The 24446-nt window shown below is 47.4% G+C and overlaps 1 protein-coding gene across 1 annotated transcript in view; it reads left to right on the top strand.

The window, feature by feature from the left end:
- Window positions 1-24446, top strand: part of lmx1al (LIM homeobox transcription factor 1, alpha-like) — a 447206-nt gene that overhangs the window by 247869 nt on the left and 174891 nt on the right. The window lies entirely within an intron of this gene.

Here is a 24446-nt window from a genome sequence, read left to right as displayed (position 1 = left end):
CCCCCGATACTGCCTCTTTCTTGACATCAATAGAGGAAGTTCCGATAGCCTTGGAGAGTGTCAGGATGATGGGAACAGAGCTCAATATTTCCCGTATCCGAGGTTTCGTTAACCCCAGCAGTGCCGCAGCCGATTTATCTTGTCTGAGTGCGGTTGCACTGCCAGAGAGTGTGCCAGAGAACTCAACCTGTGAGTGGGCACGAGAATTCAAATGGTGCAGCACGTGACGGAACTCAACCTGTGAGTGTGCAAGAGAATTCAACCAGTCAGTGTGCAAGAGAACTCAACCAGTGAACGTGCAAGAGCACACAATGAACACAGCGAGTGATAGAAATTAACTAGAGTGTACAAGAGAACTCGACCAGTGACTATGCGAGTGAATTCAACCAGTAAGTGTACAAGAGAACTCAACCAGCAAGGGTGCAAGAGAAATGAACCAGTAAGTGTGTGAAAAACTCAACCAGTGAGTGTGCGAGAGAGCTCAACAAGTGACAAGGTTTGTCTGTTTGACACATATTCAGGGTAATGCTATCGAGTGTATGAGGAAAAGTTGAACACGTAGATAGGGAGAGGTGATTGGGTGTGTGGGAAGAGGTGATCGAGTGCCTAGGGACAGGTGATTGGGTGTGTGGGGAGAGGTGATCGAGTGCCTAGGGACAGGTGATTGGGTGTGTGGGAAGAGGTGATCGAGTGTGAAGGGAGAGGTGATTGGGTGTGTGGGGAGAGGTGATTGGGTGTGTGGGGAGAGGTGATCGAGTGTGAAGGGAGAGGTGATTGGGTGTGTGGGGAGAGGAGAGGTGATTTCTTGTATTATTTAATGAAAAATAGGAACAATTCGTCTTAAGATTCTTAACCTCATTCAGTGAGGCCACAAGAATGGCTGGTGTAGGAAATAGATACATCACATTGGTGCAGGGGGTGGACCTGGGCACTTTGGCAATGATCTTCTCCTGGAGTACATCAACTTAAATGGTTCTCAGCTCCTGTAAGACACATGGACCCTCTGAAGCCAATCAACTGGGCCAGAATGATTGAAAATTTTCTTTAAATCTTTCCAATGCATCTTGTATTCCCTTCCAAAAGAAAAGTCAGGAATTTTGGCTGTAAAAGGAGAAGGAGATCGGGAATAAGTGTGGCTTTTCCAGGAAGAGCATGAATTACTGATGAGGTCAGTATCCAGGCAGCAGTAACACGATCCATTCTGTTCTCAGGGCGAGCGAACTGCGGAGAGAGCTGCCACAGGCTCAGTCCTGCATCAAAGCACAGCAAAGTAGGGCCAAGACCCACGCAGACAGCTCAATCATTACTCAGTGCTTCATGCTTAAACCTAAAAGGGAACGGGGTGAAAGGCATCCTGCATTTTGTTCCACCGCCAGCTGTTAAGCCCCCCTCTAAGTTCTGGATGAAACTATTTTCACCCTCCTCCCTTCACCAATGTTCTTCTCTCCTCGTTCCTGGAGGGGCTGAGCATAGTTCCACATGCACCGGCCGCCCTCCAGTATCTCACCCAAAGAGCCATCATACGTGGCCTTGGCAGGGATTGTCAACAGGCATCACGGTCATGCTGCTGTGCGTCCTCACCTGACGTCCACACGAGCCCAGGATCCATGCAGGCATCACTTCATTATAGACAGGAGCAGCAGCACTGGCTGACTGCCCCTCACCCAGCGATGCTGAGAAATAAAAAAAGAGCTTGCATTTATATAGCGCCTTTCACAACCTCAGGACATCCCAAAGCGCTTTACAACCAATGAAGTACTTTTTGAAGTGTAGTCACTGTTGTAATGAAGTAAACTCAGTTGCCAATCTGCACACAGCAAGGTCCCACAAACAACAATCAGATTTTTGTGATGTTGGGTGAGGGATAAATATTGTCCAGGACACTCAGGGAGAACTCCCCTGCTCTTCTTCCAAATAGTGCCATTGGATCTTTTACGTCCACCTAGTAGGGTAGATAAGGCCTTGGTTTAATAGCACATCTGAAAGGCAGCACCTCCAGACAATGTAGCACTCCTTCAGTACCGAGATGAAGTGTCAGCCCAGATGTTGTGCTCAAGCCTTAGAGTGGGTCTTGAGCTCACAACCTTCTGCCCTCAGAGAGGAGAGTGCTGCCCACTGAGCCACAGCTGACAGCTGACACTAATATCCCCTCCCCCCCAAACACCATCACCCTCGTCAATAAAACTCAGCCACACAGACCAGAAGGTCCTAGTCTGTACTGAGTTAGATCAGATAAGTCAGGGTGGGGCTAGTGCCACTATAATTGACCTCAGTAACTCCTGATTGAATATGAGAAATTTCAGACATGAAGTGTGGTGAGTATAACAGGATTGGGAGGAACGGGTGACTTTGGACCTATGGTTCCCAAAGCTCTCCATCACTGGGGTTTTCCTCACCTCATGTCTGGGTCTGTTGGAGACTCATTGATAGAGATTGATTGCTCTGATTAGTCAACAATTCCATTATCGTTGTATCATGGGACCACCAGGATGATAGAAGGGGGACTAGGTTCCTTTGAATGTGCATCCATGTTGATCAGGACACTACAGCATAGATTTTCCTTTTGGGAGGACACAGGTCCAAAGCTAGTATCTGGAAGGGAGTTCCCTTCCCAGCCCTCCTGCCTCAGTGTCTGATCCATCAGCCCCTGGGCCACCCAAATAGAACTTTGCTACGTTCTGGCTGCTCCTCAGAAGGTCCCAAACCCAGCCACCAGGAGCAGAAACGTTAGCACCTCTGGCCTGTGACTACTTTCCTATTTCCACTGCCCCGGTGCTAGCATATCGCCCTGACAGGGAGCAACCCTGCCAAGGAAATCTAAGTCCATTCCTGTCTCTGCAGGAGTACGGTGTCTCTCATCCGCTGCCCCTTACTGGTGTCAGGCAAGGGGTCTGAAAGGAAAATCGGACCTTATAGGCACAGAATACACACAGCTTGCCCAGTGGGGCAATTGGAGTGACAGCACTGTGCTTAGATACATTGCTAGGCCGAAGCAGATAGCTTGGATATTGACTCCGACTACACAGCCATCTAGAGCACATCTGAGCAATTTGATATCTACATCTATACATCTATCTAGCTATCTATATGAACTAGAGAGGCTAAATAATTGAAAGTAGAGGCACCAAGTGTCCTCACCTGCTTACGAATAAAAATAATGTGGAACAGATGCAGCTGAATAATGAAGTATTGTTCCACACCACAAGGTCTGAACATTATGGGGAGATCAGCAAACAGGCCTGGCGGAGCCTAGGAGGATGGGAAACAACGTGTGTTTTTATTGAGTAGGAAAGAAGACGGGATGAATCAGAACTCCAAGCTCGAGTTCAAACAGTCTGTAGATTGTTGGAGGGCCGGAAGACTGAGGGAGGGGAGGAGTTCCATTGCGCTGAGGTCCTGAGGAAAAATTAATTTGAGCTGATAAGGAAGAAAATGGAAAATAACTTTTCAAAAAAAACGATTGTCACACCGGTTGTCCAAAGAGATCATCAAGGTTCTCTACACCGATCAATAACCAATCACCATTCTATAGTGCCTTTAACATGAAATGTCACAGAGTTAAGGAGTCTGGAAAGGAGACAGGTGGCACTGAAGAGGTGCACTTTTGAGAGGATTGTTAAAAAGGTGGAGAAAGCGATAGAGAGGCAGAGAGTAGGACTGGGGGCGAAGGGAGGGGAGTTCTCACAGAGACCACATCATTTCCTTCGTCCTACCATTGGTGGCCGTGCCTTCAGCCATTTAGGCTCTAAGCTCTGGAGACCTCTCCCTAAATCTCTCTGCCTCTCCGCCTCTCTCTCCTCCTTTAAGACGTTGTTTAAAACCTATCTCTTTGACCGAGCTTTTGGTCACCTGGCCTACTTTAGCTCAATGTCAATTTTTGTCTGATTTATGCTCCTGTGAAGCGCCTTGGGACATTTTAATATGTTAAAGGCGCTATATAAATGCAAGTTGTTGATGGCCAGAGTCAGAGTAAAGGAGAGTTTGCAGACGAGAGGGGGGGTGGTTAAAGATGAGGACGAGGATTTTAAACTTGAGGTGTGGACGACAGGAAGCTAGGAATCTATGAGGACAGGGGTCATAGGCCAATGGGACTTAGTGCAGGACAGGATATGTGGAGCAGAGGTTCGAGAGAGAACTGAGTGTCAGATAGAGAGCTTTGCAGAAAATATAATGTAACACCCAAGGAGGTTAAAGGGCATCTCACAGAACAAATATTGGAACATTCCTGCCTCATTGCTGTCTGGTATTTCTTTGCATGAGGTGCAGATCATAAATCTCTGGCCTTACATTTTCTTCTGTCTCAGTTCACTGGATTTGTGGTCAGTGTCATGCAGTGTATGCTGGGACACATGATGCATCTACTGATAAAAACAGCTTGTTCAGACTCGGTCCCGGCGAGGCCCAATCTGACGATAAAATAAAAAATTATCCACTCCTTAATCCAGGGTAGCTTTCCTCCCAGCTTCTCCCTCTCCTCCCCTGAAGCTACCAGCTCTTGCTGGGGTGGAGTCAACAACCTTGGGTATCTCACTCAAGTGGCCATTCTCCGTGATTTGATGATTGTCAACGTTTGTTCATATATTTGCTGAACGGGAACATAGGAACAGGGGGAGGCCATTCAGCCCCTCAAGCCTGTTGCGTCATTCAATTAGATCATGACTGATCTGTACCTCAACCCCATTTACCTGCCTTTGCTTCATATCGCTGGATACCCTTACCTAACAAAAATCTATCGGCCTCAATCTTGAAAGTTTCAATTGACCCCCAGCCCCAACAGCCTTTTGGGGGCGAGAGTTCCAGATTTCCAATCCCTTTTGTGTGAAAAAGTGCTTCCTGATTTCGCTCCTGAACGGCCGAGCTCTAATTTTAAATTTATGCCCACTTGTTCTGGACTCCCCACCAGAGGAAACATTTTCTCTGAATCTACCCCATCAAATCCCTTTATCATTTTAAACCCCTCAATTAGATCAACCCTCAACCTTCTAAACTCAAGGGAATACAAGCCAAGTTGAGGCAACCTGTCCTCATAATTTAACCCTTACACAGTAACATCGTCACTGCTTTGGTCTGTACTCCATCTCTCCTCTAATGAAAGCTGACACCTTGTTTGCCTTTATCACCCATCTACAATGCCGACGGTTTTAATAATTTGTCTACTATAATCCCCAGATCTCTTTCCTCATCAATGTGCTGCAAAATTTTTCCATTGAACACATTATCCTAGTTGGGTTTCCAAGTTAATTATTTAGCATTTGTTTCCAATGGACTGCATTTGCCATCTGCTGGCCCCACTTTTCTAAAAGATCCAAATAATTCTGAATCCAGTTTTCGGGTGTATTGTAAAGGGTAAAACAAACAGAGGTGAGACCTTAGAACAAAAAGATAAAGGAGTTGGGCACTAAGCAACAAGAAGAAACAAGTTGTGAAAGTTTGAGATACACAATTGTTTCCATTTTGAAACAAAATGGCACTGGGTACAAGTTTAATCAATGAACTGCATCCGAATGGCCTGTTTCTGTGCTATAAATTTGATATAAATGCAAGTAGTTATCGATGTCGTTGTAATAAGCCTGATAGGGGCTTCACTGTTTGATTTGTTTGTGCACAATGCATGTGATTGCAGGCTCCAAATATCAGTTTTTCTTTCAATTATTGTTCAGTATCATCGAATTGTTGCAGAGCTGACTCCTGATTTACCCTGCTGCTTCCTGTAAATGCATAGTCAGAAACTAGTTCACATTGATGTGAAAGAGCTTGTGAACTGAGCTGGTTAATTGACGGTTACTCATGGTGCCAAATGGCACTGATTGGTACCTCATGGTGTCAAGCAGAGGTTGGTGCTCCTGCAGTTCATGCACTGGGCGCAGAACCCAGGCTGCAGCCGGAACCCAGACTGGGGCCAGAACCCACACTGGGGCCAGAAACTACACTGGGGCCAGATCCCACACTGGGGCCAGAAACTACACTGGGGCTAGAACCCACACTGGGGCCAGATCCCACTCTGGGGCCAGAAACTACACGAGGACCAGAACCCACACTGGGGCCAGATCCCACTCTGGGGCCAGAAACTACACGAGGACCAGAACCCATACTGGGGCCAGATCCCACTCTGGGGCTAGAACACAGTCTGGGACTAGTACCCATACTGGGGCCAGATCCCACTCTGGGGCTAGAACCCATACTGGGGCCAGATCCCACTCTGGGGCTAGAACCCATACTGGGACTAAAACCCATACTGGGGCCAGATCCCACTCTGGGACTAGAACCCATACTGGGGCCAGATCCCACTCTGGGGCTAGAACCCATACTGGGGCCAGATCCCACTCTGGGGCTAGAACCCATACTGGGACTAAAACCCATACTGGGGCCAGATCCCACTCTGGGGCTAGAACCCATACTGGGGCCAGAACCCATACTGGGGCCAGATCCCACTCTGGGGCTAGAACACATACTGGGACTAAAACCCATACTGGGGCCAGATCCCACTTTGGGGCCAGAACCCACACTGGGACTAGAACCCACACTGGGGCCAGATCGCATACTGTGGCCAGATCCCATGCTGGGGCCAGATCGCACAGTGGGACCAGATCCCACGCTGGAGCCAGATCTCACACTGGGACCAGATCCCACGCTGGAGCCAGATCCCACACTGGGACCAGATCCCACGCTGGAGCCAGAACCCACTGCTACATCCAGAGGACCCACAGCTACATCCAGAGGACCCACTGCTACATCCAGAGGACCCACTGCTACATCCAAAGGACCCACTGCTGCTCAACTGACACCCCCCGAATTAGACAACCCCGGATCTGAAATTCTCCAACACAGCCACCTGATGAGCTGTAGTTGATCAACCCAATGTCAGGACAATTGGGAGATGCAATCCCCGTATTTATGTTGAAATAATAGCATTGACTGGATGTTTGCACCAATATGAAGTTGTTATCACTAAACATAGCCAACTACTGAGATGTACCTCCTAGGCATTGAAACATGTAAGATTGTGAAGGGGCTTGATCGGGTGGATGCGGTAAGGATGTTCCCAAGGATGGGGGAAACTAGAACTAGGGGGCATAATCTTAGAATAAGGGGCTGCTCTTTCAAAACTGAGATGAGGAGAAACTTCTTCACTCAGAGGGTAGTAGGTCTGTGGAATTTGCTGCCCCAGGAAGCTGTGGAAGCTACATCATTAAATAAATTTAAAATGGAAATCGACAGTTTCCTAGAAGTACAGGGAATTAGGGGTTACGGGGAGCGGGCAGGAAATTGGACATGAATTTAGATTTGAGGTTAGGATCAGATCAGCCATGATCTTATTGAATGGTGGAGCAGGCTCGAGGGGCCGATTGGCCTACTCCTGCTCCTATTTCTTATGTTCTTATGTTCTTACAAGTTACTGTAACCCTGTACAGATCACTGGCTGGGGCAGTCTTGCAGCCCACCTTCCAAATGACATCGATGCTTTGGGCAAGGCAACAAGAATGACCCCAGAAACTGGGGTTCAGGGTTATGAAGAGAGAGACACAAAACTAAAGCTGTTTCCCTTGTGGAATGTTGTGAGGGACATTAATATTATTTAACGTTTGCAGGCCGGGAATTTATCCCGGCCATCGCGGAATATTGTCATCGTGAAGCGAATAGGCCACCAGATAGCTTGATTGATGGGCGTGATTTAGTGATTCATCGCAGAATCACACCCATCAACCAAACTATCTGGTGGCCTATTCGCTTCACGATGTGGGACTTAATTTACGTGTGTTCGCAAGGGGATATGATCCAGGGCTTTAAAGCAGGAGGAAGCAGACTAATTTGGGCTGTGGACGCAGAATTAGGGGACAAAGTACAAAACTAACATGGCTTAAAAGGAGTTGGAAAGTTTAGGGTAAATATTACTTGTCCAAACTTCTTCCCCTTTTAATAGAAAATAGCAATATATCCAAACAGAAATCTGACTCCGGGAAGCTAAGCTACAGATTTCCCAGCCTGCACCATGGGGTAGCCTAGACAGGGTCTCGGGCTGGTTTGAAGTTACCTCTCCAACAGTTTGGAGCCGGTCTGGGATACTCCCTAAAGCTGACTTCCTAATCATGGCCTAGCGGAGAGTGAGGCCTTACTCTAGGGTGCCCCCTTAGTGGATAAAACAGGCATTTTTCTTTTGTGCAAAACTTTACTTGATGAAGCCAATCGTTGCGAATCAAATCAGGGAGAGCAGTCAAACATTCAACAGTTAAGGTATAAACACGTTAGTTTGGACGTTCTTTAAGAGAAGAGTGGTACTCTTGTTTGCATATTGGAGTCCGTCGTATATTTTCTTGACAAGGCTTATACAGTCGGCATTGTATATATTTATTTTACATGCTTCAAAGTTTGAGCAGCCTTAAGGTCTCTCCTCAAACACAGGATATAGGTGACTGTCTTATGTTTTCTGGGGCATTATTGGAATGTGTCATCAAAGAAATTCCCGTTAAGATTCTTATTGTATAAAAAAGGGGGGAAAGGAATCCAGACACTCCTTCCCCTTTAAGTGAGGCCACAGATTAGAATGAGTGGAAACAAGGGACTAGACCTCAGTGCATAGCACATGGCAATTTGAAATCAAAATGGTTTTAGTGAGAGAGGCCTGGGGGTCTGCAAGGAGTGGGGCCCGATACAAAGAGAAATAGCAAATGAAAGGAGGAAAGTTTCAAAAACCTTCACATCTAAATAATTCAATAAGAACCAGAGGGGAGATGAAGAGAATTTATTTGCGCAGCGAGTTGTTATGATCTGGAACGCACTGCCTGAAAGGGCGGTGAGAGCAGAGTCAGTCGTGACTTTTGAAAGGGAATTGGATAAATACTTAAAATTTGCAGGGCTATGGGGAAAAAGCAGGGGGAGTGAGACCAATTGGACAGCTCTTTCCGAGAACTGGCACAGAAACGATGGGCCGAATGGCTGTACGATTCAATGGGCTATAAATTGGGCTGTGTAGCACCCGTTTTGTAGGCACTACACGGCCTCCTAAGGAACCAAAATGGCAACCGGAATGCGTGCGCACACTTCTAGCGTGATGTGTGCCGGACGCCATCTTGGAAAAGGCGTTTGCGCACACGCACAGATAACGAACGCTGGCACCATGTAAAGTAGGGAGAATATGCGGTAGATCAGTGTGCAACGCTGATTTAAAGGGACAGATACGATTTTGGCTCCAGCCAATGCACTGTCTTAAACAGACACAACTGAACAGGTTGTAGACGGCCTGGAGGGCCCCCCACCAGTGTTATTTAAAGGGATCATGCAGGTATTGCAGGTTAGTTGCTGGATTATTGCTTCTGGCTGCTGGTACAATCGGACATATTTGTTGAAGCATCCTATATTTAGAGAAAGTTGAAATATTATGTAGAGAGCGGCCTGGCAGGTCCTGCATTACTGTTGGTGGCATTTCAAACAGTGTGCTGAACAAGGTTTCTGCCAACCATGGGTGGCCCGCTAGGACTCTCGCTGGACATTGAACACGACTGGGAGAATAAAGAGAGGCCACACAGAGCAGGTCCAGCTGCAAGGAGAGGAAGGAGGAGGAGGCGCAGGGCACTGAGCAGGAGGCCATATCCAATGAGGACTTTCGGGGACCAATTCTCTGACATGATGCGAAGATCAGTGCATCTGACGGCTTCGGTTCACGAAAGAGGTCGTGATGGAGATATGTCAAATGCTGCAGCAACAACGGCAGCATCAGAGCGAGGACAGGCTGTGGAGGTAACTGTGACACTGCACTTTTACGCCTCTGGATCCTTTCAGGCCACTGCACATATGTGCAACATTTTGTAGTTTGCAGTGCACTGCTGCATAAGGGAGGTGACTGAGGCTCTGTACAAGCTGCACAACAGATTAATTATGTTCTCTCTTGACAGAGAAAAGCAGAATGAGCAATCACGAGGTTTTGCTCGCATTGCAGGCTTCCCCACGGTGCAGGGTGCCATTGACTGCACACGGATTGCTTTTTTTAAATTCGTTCATGGGATGTGGGCATCGCTGGCGAGGCCGGCATTTATTGCCCATCCCTAATTGCTCTTGAGAAGGTGGTGATGAGCCGCCTTCTTGAACCGCTGCAGTCCGTGTGGTGAAGGTTCTCCCACAGTGCTGTTAGGAAGGGAGTTCCAGGATTTTGACCCAGCGACGATGAAGGAACGGCGATATATTTCCAAGTCGGGATGGTGTGTGACTTGGAGGGGAACGTGCAGGTGGTGTTGTTCCCATGTGCCTGCTGCCCTTGTCCTTCTAGGTGGTAGAGGTCGTCGGTTTGGGAGGTGCTGTCGAAGATGCCTTGGAGAGTTGCTGCAGTGCATCCTGTGGATGGTACACACTGCAGCCACACTGCACCGGTGGTGAAGGGAGTGAATGTTTAGGGTGGTGGATGGGGTGCCAATGAAGCGGGCTGCTTTGTCCTGGATGGTGTCGAGCTTCTTGAGTGTTGTTGGAGCTGCACTCATCCAAGCAAGTGGAGAGTATTCCATCACACTCCTGACTTGTGCCTTGTAGATGGTGGAAAGGCTCTGGGGAGTCAGGAGGTGAGTCACTCGCCGCAGAATACCCAGCCTCTGACCTGCTCTTGTAGCCACATTATTTATATGGCTGGTCCAGTAAAGTTTCTGGTCAATGGTGACCCCCAGGATGTTGATGGTGGGGGATTCGGTGATGGTAATGCCATTCAATGTCAAGGGGAGATGATTACGCTCTCTCTTGTTGGAGATGGTCATTGCCTGGCACTTGTGTGGCGCCAATGTTACTTGCCACTTATCGCCCAAGCCTGGATGTTGTCCAGGTCTTGCTGCATGCGGGCACGGACTGCTTCATTATTTGAGGGGTTGCGAATGGAACTGAACACTGTGCAATCATCAGCAAACATCCCCATTTCTGACCTTATGATGGAGGGAAGGTCATTGATGAAGCAGCTGAAGATGGTTGGGCCTAGGACGCTGCCCTGAGGAACTCCTGCAGCAATGCCCTGGGGCTGAGATGATTGGCCTCCAACAACCACCACCATCTTCCTTTGTGCTAGGTATGACTCCAGCCACTGGAGAGTTTTCCCCCTGATTCCCATTGACTTCAATTTTACTAGGGCTCCTTGATGCCACACTCGGTCAAATGCTGCCTTGATGTCAAGGGCAGTCACTCTCACCTCACCTCTGGAATTCAGCTCTTTTGTCCATGTTTGGATCAAGGCTGTTATGAGGTCTGGAGCCGAGTGGTCCTGGCGGAACCCAAACTGAGCATCGGTGAACAGGTTATTGGTGAGTAAGTGCCGCTTGATAGCACTGTCGACGACACCTTCCATCGCTTTGCTGCTGATTGAGAGTAGACTGATGGGGTGGTAATTGGCCGGATTTGATTTGTCCTTTTTGTGGACAGGACATACCTGGGCAATTTTCCACATTGTCGGGTAGATGCCAGTGTTGTAGCTGTGCTGGAACAGCTTGGCTAGAGGCGCAGCTAGTTCTGGAGCACAAGTCTTCAGCACTACAGCTATGCTGCTCCGCATCTGAACTCGGCCATCTTAGAACCATAAAACCATAGAAAAGATACAGTGTCCACGTCGGCTCGAAGAACAACCAGGTGCCCATTCTAATCCCACCTTCTGTAGCCCTGCAGCTTACAGCACTTTAGGTGCAGGTCCAGGTACTTTTTAAAAGAGTTGAGGGTCCCTGCCTCTACCACCAATTCAGGCAGTGAGTTCCATACACCCACCACCCTCTGGGTAAAAAAGTTTTTCCTCATGTCCCCTCTAATCCTTCCGCCAATCAGCTTAAATCTATGTCCTCTAGTTCTTGAACTCTCCGCTAGAGGAAACAGGTACTTCCTGTCTACTCTATCTGGGCCCCTCATAATTTTGTGCACTTCAATCAAGTCACCCCTCAGCCTCCTCTGCTCCAAGGAAAACAACCCCAGCCTATCCAATCTCTTCTCGTAGCTGCAATTTTCAAGCCCTGGCAACATTCTTGTAAATCTTCTCTGCACTCTCTCCAGAGCAATTACGTCCTTCCTGTAATGTGGTGACCAGAACTGCGCACAATACTCCAGCTGTGGCCTTAACAGCATTTTATACAGTTCCATCATTACATCCCTGCTTTTGTATTCTATACCTTGGCTAATAACGGAGAGCATTCCGTATGCCTTCTTCACAACCTTATCAGGGACCTGTGCACATGCACTCCAAGGTCTCTCACTTCCTCTACCCCTCTCAATATATTCCCGTTTATTGCGTATTCCCTTTTACTGTTTGCCCTCCCTAAGTGCATTACCTCACACTTCTCCAGATTGAACTCCATTTGCCACTTTTCCGCCCACTCCACCAACCCATTGATATCTTCTTGGAGTCTACAGCTATCCTCTTCTCTATCAACTACACGGCCAATTTTTGTGTCGTCTGCAAATTTGCCAATCATGCCCCCTACATTCAAGTCCAAATCATTAATATATACCACAAACAGCAAGGGACCCAACAACGAACCCTGTGGCACACCACTGGAAATGGATTTCCATTCACAAACACATCCATCGACTTTTACCCTTTGTTTCCTGTTACTGAGCCAATTTTGGATCCAATTCGTCACATTTCCCTGTATCCCATGGGCTTTTACCTTTCTGACCAGTCTGCCATGTGGGACCTTGTCAAATGCCTTACTAAAATCCATGTAGACAACATCCACTGCACTACCCTCATCAATCCTCCTTGTCACTTCCTCAAAGAATTCAATCAGATTTGTGAGGCATGAACAGAAAGGGGTTCCACTCCCCCAGTGTGCAACTGGTGTGCGACCACATGCAGCACATCATGCAGGTTAATGCCAGCTATCCTGGCAGCAGTCATGACGCCTTCATTATGTGTCAATCCAACGTCCCACTTATCCTTCAACTGGCTCAGCATGTCAAAGGCTGGCTACTGGGCGACAAGGGCTATCCCCTCATGAGGTGGCTCATGACTCTAGTCAGGAACGCACGCACAAGGGCAGAGCAGGCCTACAATGAGAGCCATGAGGCCACGTGAAATGTCATCGAGCACACCGTAGGCTTCCACTGCCTGCACCGTTCTGGTGGGGCCCTGCAGTACTCCGCTGGGCAGGTGTCAAGATTCATCGTTGTATGCTGAATGCTGCACAACCTCACCCTTATGAGAGGACAGCCCTTGCCACCGCCTATCCGCCAAGATCCTGAGGCAGAGCCAGAGGAAGAGGAGGAGGAGATGGAGGAGGAATTGGAGGAAGAGGCAAGGAGGCAACAAGGTGCACAGGCCCTGTCTCCAGGGCTCTCCATGCTCATCTTATTAATGAACGATATCAGTAACCTCAATGATACTTCCCCAATTCACCAACAGTCCTACACTCCTTACCTTTCCTCTCCCACATGACCATCAATTCGTCCTCCTTATTGCTTCCTCCCGCCACTTCTCGTATAAAAAAACCCCACCACCAACTGCAAGTTCAAATATTAATTTATAAACCAACAAATAAACACCATTACACTATTCACCATTGTACATTCCCTTAGTGCCTGTCGTTCGTGTGCCTTGACCTTTCCCAGTGCTCCTACAAGTTGCTTCCCCAATGGCTGGAGCATGGGTGGTGGAAGGCTGCTGACCTTCAACTGAGGAGAGTGCAGATGGCCATGGAGGACGACCTCGAGCAGCTCTGGGCTGGGAGGTCCCGGCTTCAGACTGCACCATCTCGGCCTGGACTGCAGCAGTCTGGGCCTGACTGGCTGACAGGCAACAGCAAAGGCACTGGTGGAGTGGCAGGGGTGGGAGCAGGAACGCTGTCATCCTGAGAGAGGCCATGATGTGGAGATGCCGGTGATGGACTGGGGTGGATAAATGTAAGGAATCTTACAACACCAGGTTATAGTCCAACAAATTTATTTTAAAATCACAAGCTTTCGGAGATTATCTCCTCCGTCAGATGAATGAATGAAAAGGTTCTCAAATCGCATATCTTATACTATGTTGGGACAGCATCACACCAATCAAAAGGTGTCGTTGTTATTCAAACAGGCCAGTCACGGAGAACAGCACGTCCCAGTACACTAGATATACATTGTGTCTATTACACAGGCAGGCAGAAAGAAACTCAAAATGGCAGAGAGAGAGAGAGAGAGAATTTTAAAAAACATATAAATTTTTTCCCCCTTTTTGCTGGTGGGGTTACGTGTAGCGTGACATGAACCCAAGATCCCGGTTGAGGCCGTCCTCATGGGTGCGGAACTTGGCTATCAACTTCTGCTCGACGATTTTGCGTTGTCGTGTGTCTCGAAGGCCGCCTTGGAGAACGCTTACCCGAAGATCGGTGGCTGAATGTCCTTGACTGCTAAAGTGTTCCCCGACTGGGAGGGAACCCTCCTGTCTGGCGATTGTTGCGCGGTGTCCGTTCATCCGTTGTCGCAGCGTCTGCATGGTCTCGCCAATGTACCATGCTCCGGGGCATCCTTTCCTGCAACGTATGAGGTAAACAACGTTGGCCGAGTCACAGGAGTATGAACCATGTACCTGGTGGGTGGTGTCCTCTCGTGTGATGGTGGTATCCGTGTCGATGATCTGGCAAGTCTTGCAGAGGTTGCCGTGGCAGGGTTGTGTGGTGTCGTGGACGCTGTTCTCCTGAAAACTGGGTAACTTGCTGCGAACGATGGTCTGTTTGAGGTTGGGTGGCTGTTTAAAGGCGAGCAGTGGAGGCGTGGGGATGGCCTTAGCGAGGTGTTCGTCGGCATCGATGACATGTTGAAGGCTGCGGAGAACATGGTGTAGTTTCTCCGCTCCAGGGAAGTACTGGACGACGAAGGGTACTCTGTTGGTTGCGTCCCGTGTTTGTCTTCTGAGGAGGTCTATGCGATTCTTCGCTGTGGCCCGTCGGAACTGTCGATCGACAAGTCGAGCGTCATATCCCGTTCTTACGAGGGCGTCTTTCAGCGTCTGTAGGTGTCCATCGCATTCCTCCTCGTCTGAGCAGATCCTGTGTATTCGTAGGGCCTGTCCATAGGGGATGGCCTCTTTGACGTGGTTGGGGTGGAAGCTGGAAAAGTGGAGCATCGTGAGGTTGTCCGTGGGCTTGCGGTAGAGTGAGGTGCTGAGGTGCCCGTCTTTGATGGAGACGGGCAACAAAGACGGGCATCAAAGACGGGCACCTCAGCACCTCACTCTACCGCAAGCCCACGGACAACCTCACGATGCTCCACTTTTCCACCATCGTTCGCAGCAAGTTACCCAGTTTTCAGGAGAACAGCGTCCACGACACCACACAACCCTGCCACGGCAACCTCTGCAAGACTTGCCAGATCATCGACACGGATACCACCATCACACGAGAGGACACCACCCACCAGGTACATGGTTCATACTCCTGTGACTCGGCCAACGTTGTCTACCTCATACGTTGCAGGAAAGGATGCCCCGGAGCATGGTACATTGGCGAGACCATGCAGACGCTGCGACAACGGATGAACGGACACCGCGCAACAATCGCCAGACAGGAGGGTTCCCTCCCAGTCGGGGAACACTTTAGCAGTCAAGGACATTCAGCCACCGATCTTCGGGTAAGCGTTCTCCAAGGCGGCCTTCGAGACACACGACAACGCAAAATCGTCGAGCAGAAGTTGATAGCCAAGTTCCGCACCCATGAGGACGGCCTCAACCGGGATCTTGGGTTCATGTCACGCTACACGTAACCCCACCAGCAAAAAGGGGGAAAAAAATTATATGTTTTTTAAAATTCTCTCTCTCTCTCTCTCTGCCATTTTGAGTTTCTTTCTGCCTGCCTGTGTAATAGACACAATGTATATCCAGTGTACTGGGACGTGCTGTTCTCCGTGACTGGCCTGTTTGAATAACAACGACACCTTTTGATTGGTGTGATGCTGTCCCAACATAGTATAAGATATGCGATTTGAGAACCTTTTCATTCATTCATCTGACGAAGGAGATAATCTCCGAAAGCTTGTGATTTTAAAATAAATTTGTTGGACTATAACCTGGTGTTGTAAGATTCCTTACATTTATCCTGAGAGAGGACAGCAGGTTCGACTGCCATGACGCCACTGCCACTCTCCCGGGGGGGGGGCGCCTCAGTACTCCAGGTGACCAGCTGGAGAGCAGATTGCTGGACTGCTGTGCCTGGAAGCCATAGTGATACCCAGAGCCACAATAGCAGCAATCTGAGACTGTAACGCAACAGTCTGAGCTCTAAATGAAGCATGAAGACCTTTGATGGCATCTATTTGTGCTGCAATGGAAGCTGTGACATTGGTCATCAGACACTGTATCATGTGGGTTCCACAGATGTGCTGATGGAGGTGACCACCCGGTCCATGTGGGTAAGGATGGGCTCCAAGCTCTGCACAAAGCCCTGAGCCAAGTTGGAGCTGGATTCCTCCATGCCCCTTGACATTGTGCGTGGGCTTTCCAGTGCACCAAGTATTCATCTGTAGCCTGGCCCATTGAAGTCCTCATCTGACTCCTCGGCAGCAGAACTAGTGAGCGACCTCGCCCTCGGGCGAGCTGGCACCTGTGGTATCCGATCCCCCCGCCTCGGCTCCTCCGCACTTATGCTCGGTGTCTCACCACGTGCAGATCCCTCCTCTAATCTAACCTCTACACTTGTGGTGCGGAGAGAGGTAAAAGTAAGACGTACGTGCTCACACCATCTACAGCACGTGAATCAGAAAAGATTCTGATGAGGAAGATGTAGGAAGCTAGAAGGAGGAGGAGGTGTGCAGAGACCCTCATCGTCGATACCTCCTGCACTGCCAATGGCAGCGGCCCGTCCAATGATCCCCAGCACTGTCTCCTCCGGGGGGTGACGATGTGGAGGTGCGCCTGTCCTCGGTCCGTTCTTTCTTGTTGCCTCCTGTTATGCGCCACCTTCTCCTGCAAAACAGAGGGAAGTGTGTCCTGCCAGATGTTTGGGTGATGTGCCTGTCATGGTTGAATACCTGCCAGTGTGTGTGACCTGTGAGTTGTGGGTGTGTGGATTGCAAGAATGTGAGGGTGAGATGCAGCATTCGAAGTGCAGCATTGCTTACGAATGGGCAGCGTTTGTTGGTGGGTGGGTGACGGGAAGTGCAGTAGGTTGGATGTGCCACTTGATACTTGCATTCATTCACCTTGACTACTCGTGTCAAGTCATTGAACTTTTTCCTGCACTGCATCTACGTGCGTGGTGCAATGCTCCTGGCATTCACTTCCAGTGCCACTTCCTCCCACCGCTTCCGCAGCTGGTGTCTGGAGGGTCTCCTGCCACCCTGCGGGTACAGGATGGCTCTCCGTGCGTTCACCTCTTCCAGCCTCCAGTGCATCATCGGAGAAGCTCGGTGCAAGCTCCCTTGCAGGTCCGGCCATTACACCTGTCTTCCACCACCGATTGCATTGTCAGTGCACCTCCCCTTTAGGAGGTGCAGGCTGCCTTTAAGTAGTGCTGGCCACACCCCAATCCGGACCCTGCTGGTACATGCAGCCACTCAACAGCGCAGAAATCATGGAGATGACCCGGCAGCACGAATCTCACGCGCTGCCTGCATCTCATCGACCAGGCGTGGGTTAATCGCGCTCCCAGATTTGGGGGTTATCCAATTTAACTCCCAATGATTCTAAGTGAATTCCTTCACCACACCATTGGCGGCCGTGCCTTCAGCTGCCTCGGCCCTCAGCTCTGGAATTCCCTCCCTCTCCACCTCTCTCTCCTCCTTTAAGATGCTCCTTAAAACCTACCTCTTTGACCAAGCTTTTGGTCACCTGTCCTAATATCTCCTTATGTGGCTCAGTGTCAAATATTGTCTGACTACATTCCTATGAAGCACCTTGGGATGTTTTACTGTGTTAAAGGCTCTATATAAATGCAAGTTGTTGTTATGATGGAAATCTATGGATGTGGATTGTCTAATTCCATTTCACTTAGAATCAAAGAATCATAGGCCTTTTGGCCCATCGAGTCCATGCTGGCTCTATGCAAGAGCAATCCAGCTAGTCCCACTCCCCCGCCCTATCCCTGTAGCCCTGCAAATGTTTTCCTTTCAAGTACTTATCCAGTTCCCTTTTGAAGGCCATGATTGAATCTGCCTCCACCGCCCCCTCGGGCAGTGTATTCCAGATCCTAACCACTCACTGTGTAAAAAAGTTTTTCCTCATGTCACCTTTGGTTCTTTTGCCAATCACCTTAAATCTATGCCCTCTGGTCCTTGACCCTTCCGCCAATGGGAACAGTTTCTCTCTATCTACTCTGTCTAGACCCTTCATGATTTTGAATACCTCTATCAAATCTCCTCGCAACCTTCTCTGTTCCAAGGAGAACAATCCCAGCTTCTCCAGTCTATCCACGTAACTAAAGTCCCTCATCCCTGGAATCATTCCAGTAAATCTCTTCTGCACCCTTTCTAAGGCCTTCACATCTTTCCTAAAGTGCGGTGCCCAGAACTGGACACAATACTCCAGTTGTGGCCGAACCAGTGTTTTATAAAGGTTCATCATGACTTCCATACTTTTGTACTGTATGCCTCTATTTATAAAGCCCAGGATCCCGTATGCTTTTTTAACCGCTTTCTCAACCTGCCCTGCTACTTTCAATGATTTGTGCACATATACCCACTGATCTCTACGTTCCTGTACCCCTTTTAGAGTTGTGCCCTCTAGTTTATATTGCCTCTCCTCGTTCTTCCTACCGAATGTATCACTTCGCATTTTCCTGCGTTAAATTTCTGCCACGTGTCCATCCATGCCACCAGCCTGTCCATATCCTCTTGAAATCTATCACTATCCACCTCACTGTTTTGTGTCATCTGCAGATTTTGAAATTGTGCCCTGTACACCCAAGTCCAAGCCATTAACATATATCAAGAAAAGCAGTGGTCCTAATACCGACCCCTGGGGAACACCACTGTACACCTCCCTCCAGTCCGAAAAACAACCGTTCACCACTGCTCTCTGTTTCCTGTCCCTTAGCCAATTCTGTAACATGTAGCTACTGCCCCCCTTTATTCCATGGGCCGCAATCTTGATGATAAGCCTACCATGCGGCACTTTATCAAACGCCTTTTGAAAGTCCATATACACCACATCAACTGCATTGCCCTCATCTACCCTCTCTGTTATCTCATCAAAAAACTCTATCAGGTTAGTTAAATATGATTTGCCTTTAACAAATCCGTGCTGGCTTTCCCTAATCAATCTACACTTGTCCACGTGACTGTTAATTCTGTCCCGGATTATCGTTTCTAAAAGTTTCCCCACCACTTAAAAATGGATTGGACCTTACCTTGGTCAAACACTGAGAAGTTGAATCTTACCTTCTTCTGTGAGCCAACTACTTCAGCTGCCCGTGTGGAATTGGGTAACCTGCAGCAATGTAAACAATGATGGACCACCGTCTCATTCTGCTTAAACCCTTGTTAAACAAGGAGCAACTTCAATATCCATGAGAAGGAGGCCTTGAGGGGCCTCCTTCAAACTCCTCAACTGTTGCCCTACCAACAGAGTTTAGTCCTGCAGCATCAACTCAGGCTCCCAGGGTCACAATTCCCCAGCCTGCCCCAGGCTTTAATTTTTCCTTACTACAGACAGCGAAGGAATTTTTCAATAGAGAGCACCTCAGTAGCTCGCAGTGCCTTTGGGTGGTGAGAAGTTTCAGAGGCCGCAGGCAGAGTTAATAAAGCATCTGGAATCTGTAATTAACAATAGAGGACAGATGAGTGGGGAAAGATATAGGTGTCTCAAAAATATACGGCCATTTGGCAGACGTGTTTAAATTATATAAATGTATATTATTTATACACTTAGGTGTCAGTATAGGCCCAGTTGGTAGCATTCTCGCCTTTGAATCATGAAGGTTATGGGTTCAAACCCCACTCTAGGGGGTAATCCAGGCTGACACTCCCAGTGCTGTACTGAGGGAGTGCTACACTGTCAGAGATGCCGCCTTTCGGAGCAGACATTAAACTGAGGCCCTCTCAGGTGGATGTCAAAGATCCCATGGCACTATTTTGAAGAAGAGCAGGGGAGTTCTCCTCGGTGTCCTGGCCAATATTTAACGCTCAACCAACATCACTAAAACAGATGATCTGGTCATTATCGCATTGCTGCTTGTGGGATCTTGCTGTGCGCAGATTGGCTGCTGCATTTCCGACATTACAACAGTGACTACACTTCAAAAGTACTTCATTGGCCGTAAAGAGTTTTGGGATGTCCTGAGGTTGTGAAAGGCGCTATAGAAATGCAAGTCTTTCTCCTTTATTATTATTAGTTTTTTTTTCATGACCTTCCCCTCTGCCCTGGAATTTGCTCCCCTCCTATGCTCAAGGTGGCATTTCCTTGCTGAGGTAGGGTGCCATGGGCACCAGCTGCCCTCAGCACCTTGTCCAAGTCACCATTTTTCACGGGTGAGCCCGGGCAGTGAGTGCTGTCGGATTATCCGGCAATGGGGGGAGGGCGTTACAACAGAGTCCTATTCTATCCTCTCTCCATGTCCATGCACTCCCCAGCAGGGAAGGATTGCACGGTCATCGGGGAAACGGGAGGCCTGGCAGATCATTCCCCTGCCAGGTCGAGGGTCACTGAGGCCAATTCTAGCACGGACGCTTGAAATGATTAGCAACGGAACTTGGATTCTCTTTTGGCAGCAGGGACCCTCACCCACTGCCCGGGAAATCGTGGGCATGCTCTCTGTACTCGGTAGATGTTGTCAAAGTGTTAGCTTTTACACTGAGTGTGCACTGTGACACTAACAGTGCACTAATAGTGAAAGTCTCCTCTGTGCCGCTGACACCTCCAATAACGAACCCTGTGGGACCCCAAACATTGGCAGCTCCCTGCACGTGATACGTTTCATTCACACAGTGATGCTAACTGCTGACATGTAAATCAGGTGACAAGGCCCGAACTCGATTCAAAGCGAAGTCGATCGAGACTCCCCCTTCCAGTTATAGTGTGAATTCTCCCGGAACGTTCTATTTATTGATTTTATTATACTAATCTTTAACAAATAAGTTAACTTAAAAAGGACGTTAAAAATTAACCTGAGTCTCTGAGAGAGGTCAAGAAACCCACTGGTGTGTGTGCACATGTGTGTATGTGTGTGCAAATTTGCGCGTGAGTGTGCATGTCTGTCAGTGGCGTACATGTGTGCGCGCGTCTGTATCTGTGTGTGTGTATATGCATGCATACAATACATGGGATTGAAGGGTTCAGATGATTTATAGAGCAAGACACCAAGGAGTGAGTTTCAGGCTAGAATCAAATCGAGGGGTTTGTGGGGGGGCTGGGTTTATAGGTTAATGGAAGTCCGTTGATTGGGTTCCCCTTTTTGTAGAGATGAGTATCTCAGAATTACTGAGGCAGTATGCTCAATATTGTGAGACATGGACTGTATCTGCACCACATATTTCAATGGTTAAAGCCACTGGGCTGATGCTGCATTTTAATAATATAGCATTGATTGTAAAGGGAAGGTCCTGCTCAATGAAGTCTCTGGGAGGAACAGAAGGAGGATCCTGGGACTCACTGAGATACAGTCTGCATTACACAGAGTCTTAGAGTCATCAGTCCCTCTCTGTGCCGAGCAGTACCTAATGATTATCAGGCTAAACGTATTTATCAGACTGCTCGATCCAGTTATTTCAGCGAGGTGTCTCCAAGCCCTGTATAGGACAGTGAACACATGCACACCAAACTGAGGAGTGGGGGCGGGGGTGGTGCAAAGGGAAGAAAAGGGCTCAGTGGGGCAAAATTACAGAAAGGAAGATTCTTTAGGGGGCGTTGAAGGCAGAGAGGGAGGTGACAAGGTGAGTGAGGGAGTTCCCAAAGATTACATAGAACTACATAGAATTTTACAGCACAGAATCAGGCCATTCGACCCAACTGGTCTATGCCGGTGTTTATTCTCCACACGAGCCTCCTCCCACCTTACTACATCTAACCCTATCAACATATCATTCTATTCCTTTCTTCCTCATGTACTTTGGTATAGGAGCTCTTTAGGCAAGGAAGCAGCTGTTGATGTTGGATGAGGGAACAAGGAATTGGCTGATGTTGGACGGACAGAGGTTGTGCACTGGAGTACCAGGCTGGAGGACATGGCAATGGTAGTGATGACAAAGGCCAGGAACTTGCCACTGGTGAAATCAGAGTATTGTCAACTAACTTGGAGCAGCATATAATTAACACTGTTGGGAGTCTTATCCTCAAAGATATCTTGCAGCTTCAATTAAATCATTTATATTTTGAGGTGATACAATGGCTCAGTAGGTAGGTTCATTGCCCTATATAATACACAGCCCTATAGACCCAAAAGGTCCCAGGTTCTGTCCTTGTTCTGAGCTGAGTTACCTGATCTTGGCTGGGACAGCAGCGAGAGACAAATAGTCTCAACAATTCTGGTCTAGAGGGGAAAAAGAAGGACTTGCAATAGCAATTTTGATGGCATCAGGACATCCCAAAGTGCTTCACAGCCAATGAAGTACTTTTGAAGTGCAGTCACTGTTGTAATGTAAGAAACGCATCAGCCAATTTGCACCCAGCAAGATCCCACAAACAGCAATGAGATAAATGGCCAGATAATCTGTTTTTTGTGGTGTTGGGTGAGGGATAAATATTGGCCAGAACACTGGGGAGAATTACTCGGCTTTTCTTCAAATAGTGTCATAGGATCTTTAACATCCACCTGAGAGGGGCAGACGGAGCCTCGATTTAATGTCTCATCCGAAAGACGGCACCTCCGACAGTGCAGCGCTCCCTCAGTACTGCACTGGAAGTGTCAGCCTAGATTATGTGCTCAAGGCTCTGGAGCACAGTCAGGGAATATTACCAGCCCTGTAGAGCTCCCTCCCTTCCTTGAAGAGTCATTTAAAAACCTAACTCTTCATCCACTACACCCACTTGTAAATCATTTGGAGACCTTCCTGTAGGTGAGGTGTGCTACGTAAATATAAGTTGTAGCTGTTGTTGATAGTGTTACTATTGATGTTGTTACTGTTGATAGTGTTGCTGTTGATATAGTTACTGTTGAAATTATTACTGTTGGTATTCTTGCTGTTGATATTGTTGCTATTGATGTTGATATTGTTATTGTTGATGTTGTTGTTGATATTGTTACTGTTGATGTTACTGTTGCTATTGTTGCTATCGAAGTTCCTGTTGATAATGTTGCTGTTATAGTTTCTGTTGATATTGTTACTGTTGGTATTGTTGCTGTTGATATTGTTGCTTTTAACATTGACATTGTTAATGTTGATATTGTTACTGTTGATATTGTTGCTGTTTATATTCTTGCTGTTGTTATTGTTACAGTTCATATAGTTACTATTGACATTGTTGCTGTTGATATTGTTGCTGTTGTTGTTACTGCTGATTTTGCTACTGTTGATACTGCTCTGTTGATATTGTTTCTGTTGGCATTGTTGCTGTTAATATTGTTGCATTTGATGTTCATATTGTTACTGGTGATACTGTTGCTGTTCACCTTGTTACTGTTGATATTTTTGCTGTTGATGTTGTTCCTGTTGATATTGTTCCCGGATGTTGTTACTGTTGATATTGATAATGTTGATATTATTGCTGTTGATGTTGTTGTTGTTGATATTGTTGCTACTATTGATATTGGTATTGTTGATATTCTTGCTGTTGATGTTGTTGCTGTTGATATTGTTATTGTTGATATTCTTGCTGTTGATGTTGTTGCTGTTGATATTGTTATTGTTGATATTCTTGCTGTTGATGTTGTTGCTGTTGATATTGTTATTGTTGATATTCTTGCTGTTGATGTTGTTGCTGTTGATGTTGTTCATATTGTTGCTGTTGATGCTGCTTTTGATATTGTTACTGTTGATATTGTTCCTGTTGATATTGTTGCTGTTGTTCTTGATGTTATTGCTGTTGATGTTGCTGTTGATATTTTTACTGTTTGTATTGATAGTGCTAATATTGTTGCTGTTGAGTTTGTCACTGTTGATGTTCTTGATGTTGATGCTGTTGCTGTTGATATTATTACTGATCACATTGTTCATGTTGATGTTGTTGCTGTTGATATTATTACTGATCATTATCACTTGCTCTGTTGATTATTGGTATTTGTGCTGTTGATATTGTTGCTTTTGATGTTGATATTGTTACTGTTGATAACGTTGCTGTCAATATTGTTGCTGTCAGTGTTGTTACTGTTATTATTGTTGCTGCAAATATTGTTGCTGTTGATATTGTTGCTACTGTTAATATTGGTACTATTGCTATTGTTTAATGTTGGTATTGTTGCTGTTGATAATTTTGCTGTTGATGTTGATATTGTTCCTGTTGATATTGTTGCTGTTGATATTGTTGCTGTTGACATTGTTCCTGTTGATATTGTTGCTGTTGATGTTGTTAGTATTAATGTTGTTGCTGCCAATGTTGTTGGTGTTGATGTTGTTGATATTGTTGCTGTTAATGCTGTTGCTGTTGATGTTGATAT

This window comes from Heptranchias perlo, chromosome 37, assembly GCF_035084215.1.
Source record: "Heptranchias perlo isolate sHepPer1 chromosome 37, sHepPer1.hap1, whole genome shotgun sequence".
In the NCBI taxonomy this organism is placed as follows: Eukaryota; Metazoa; Chordata; class Chondrichthyes; order Hexanchiformes; family Hexanchidae; genus Heptranchias; species Heptranchias perlo.
Note: the sequence above shows the minus strand (reverse complement) of the source record. Positions and strands in the feature narration are given on the sequence as shown.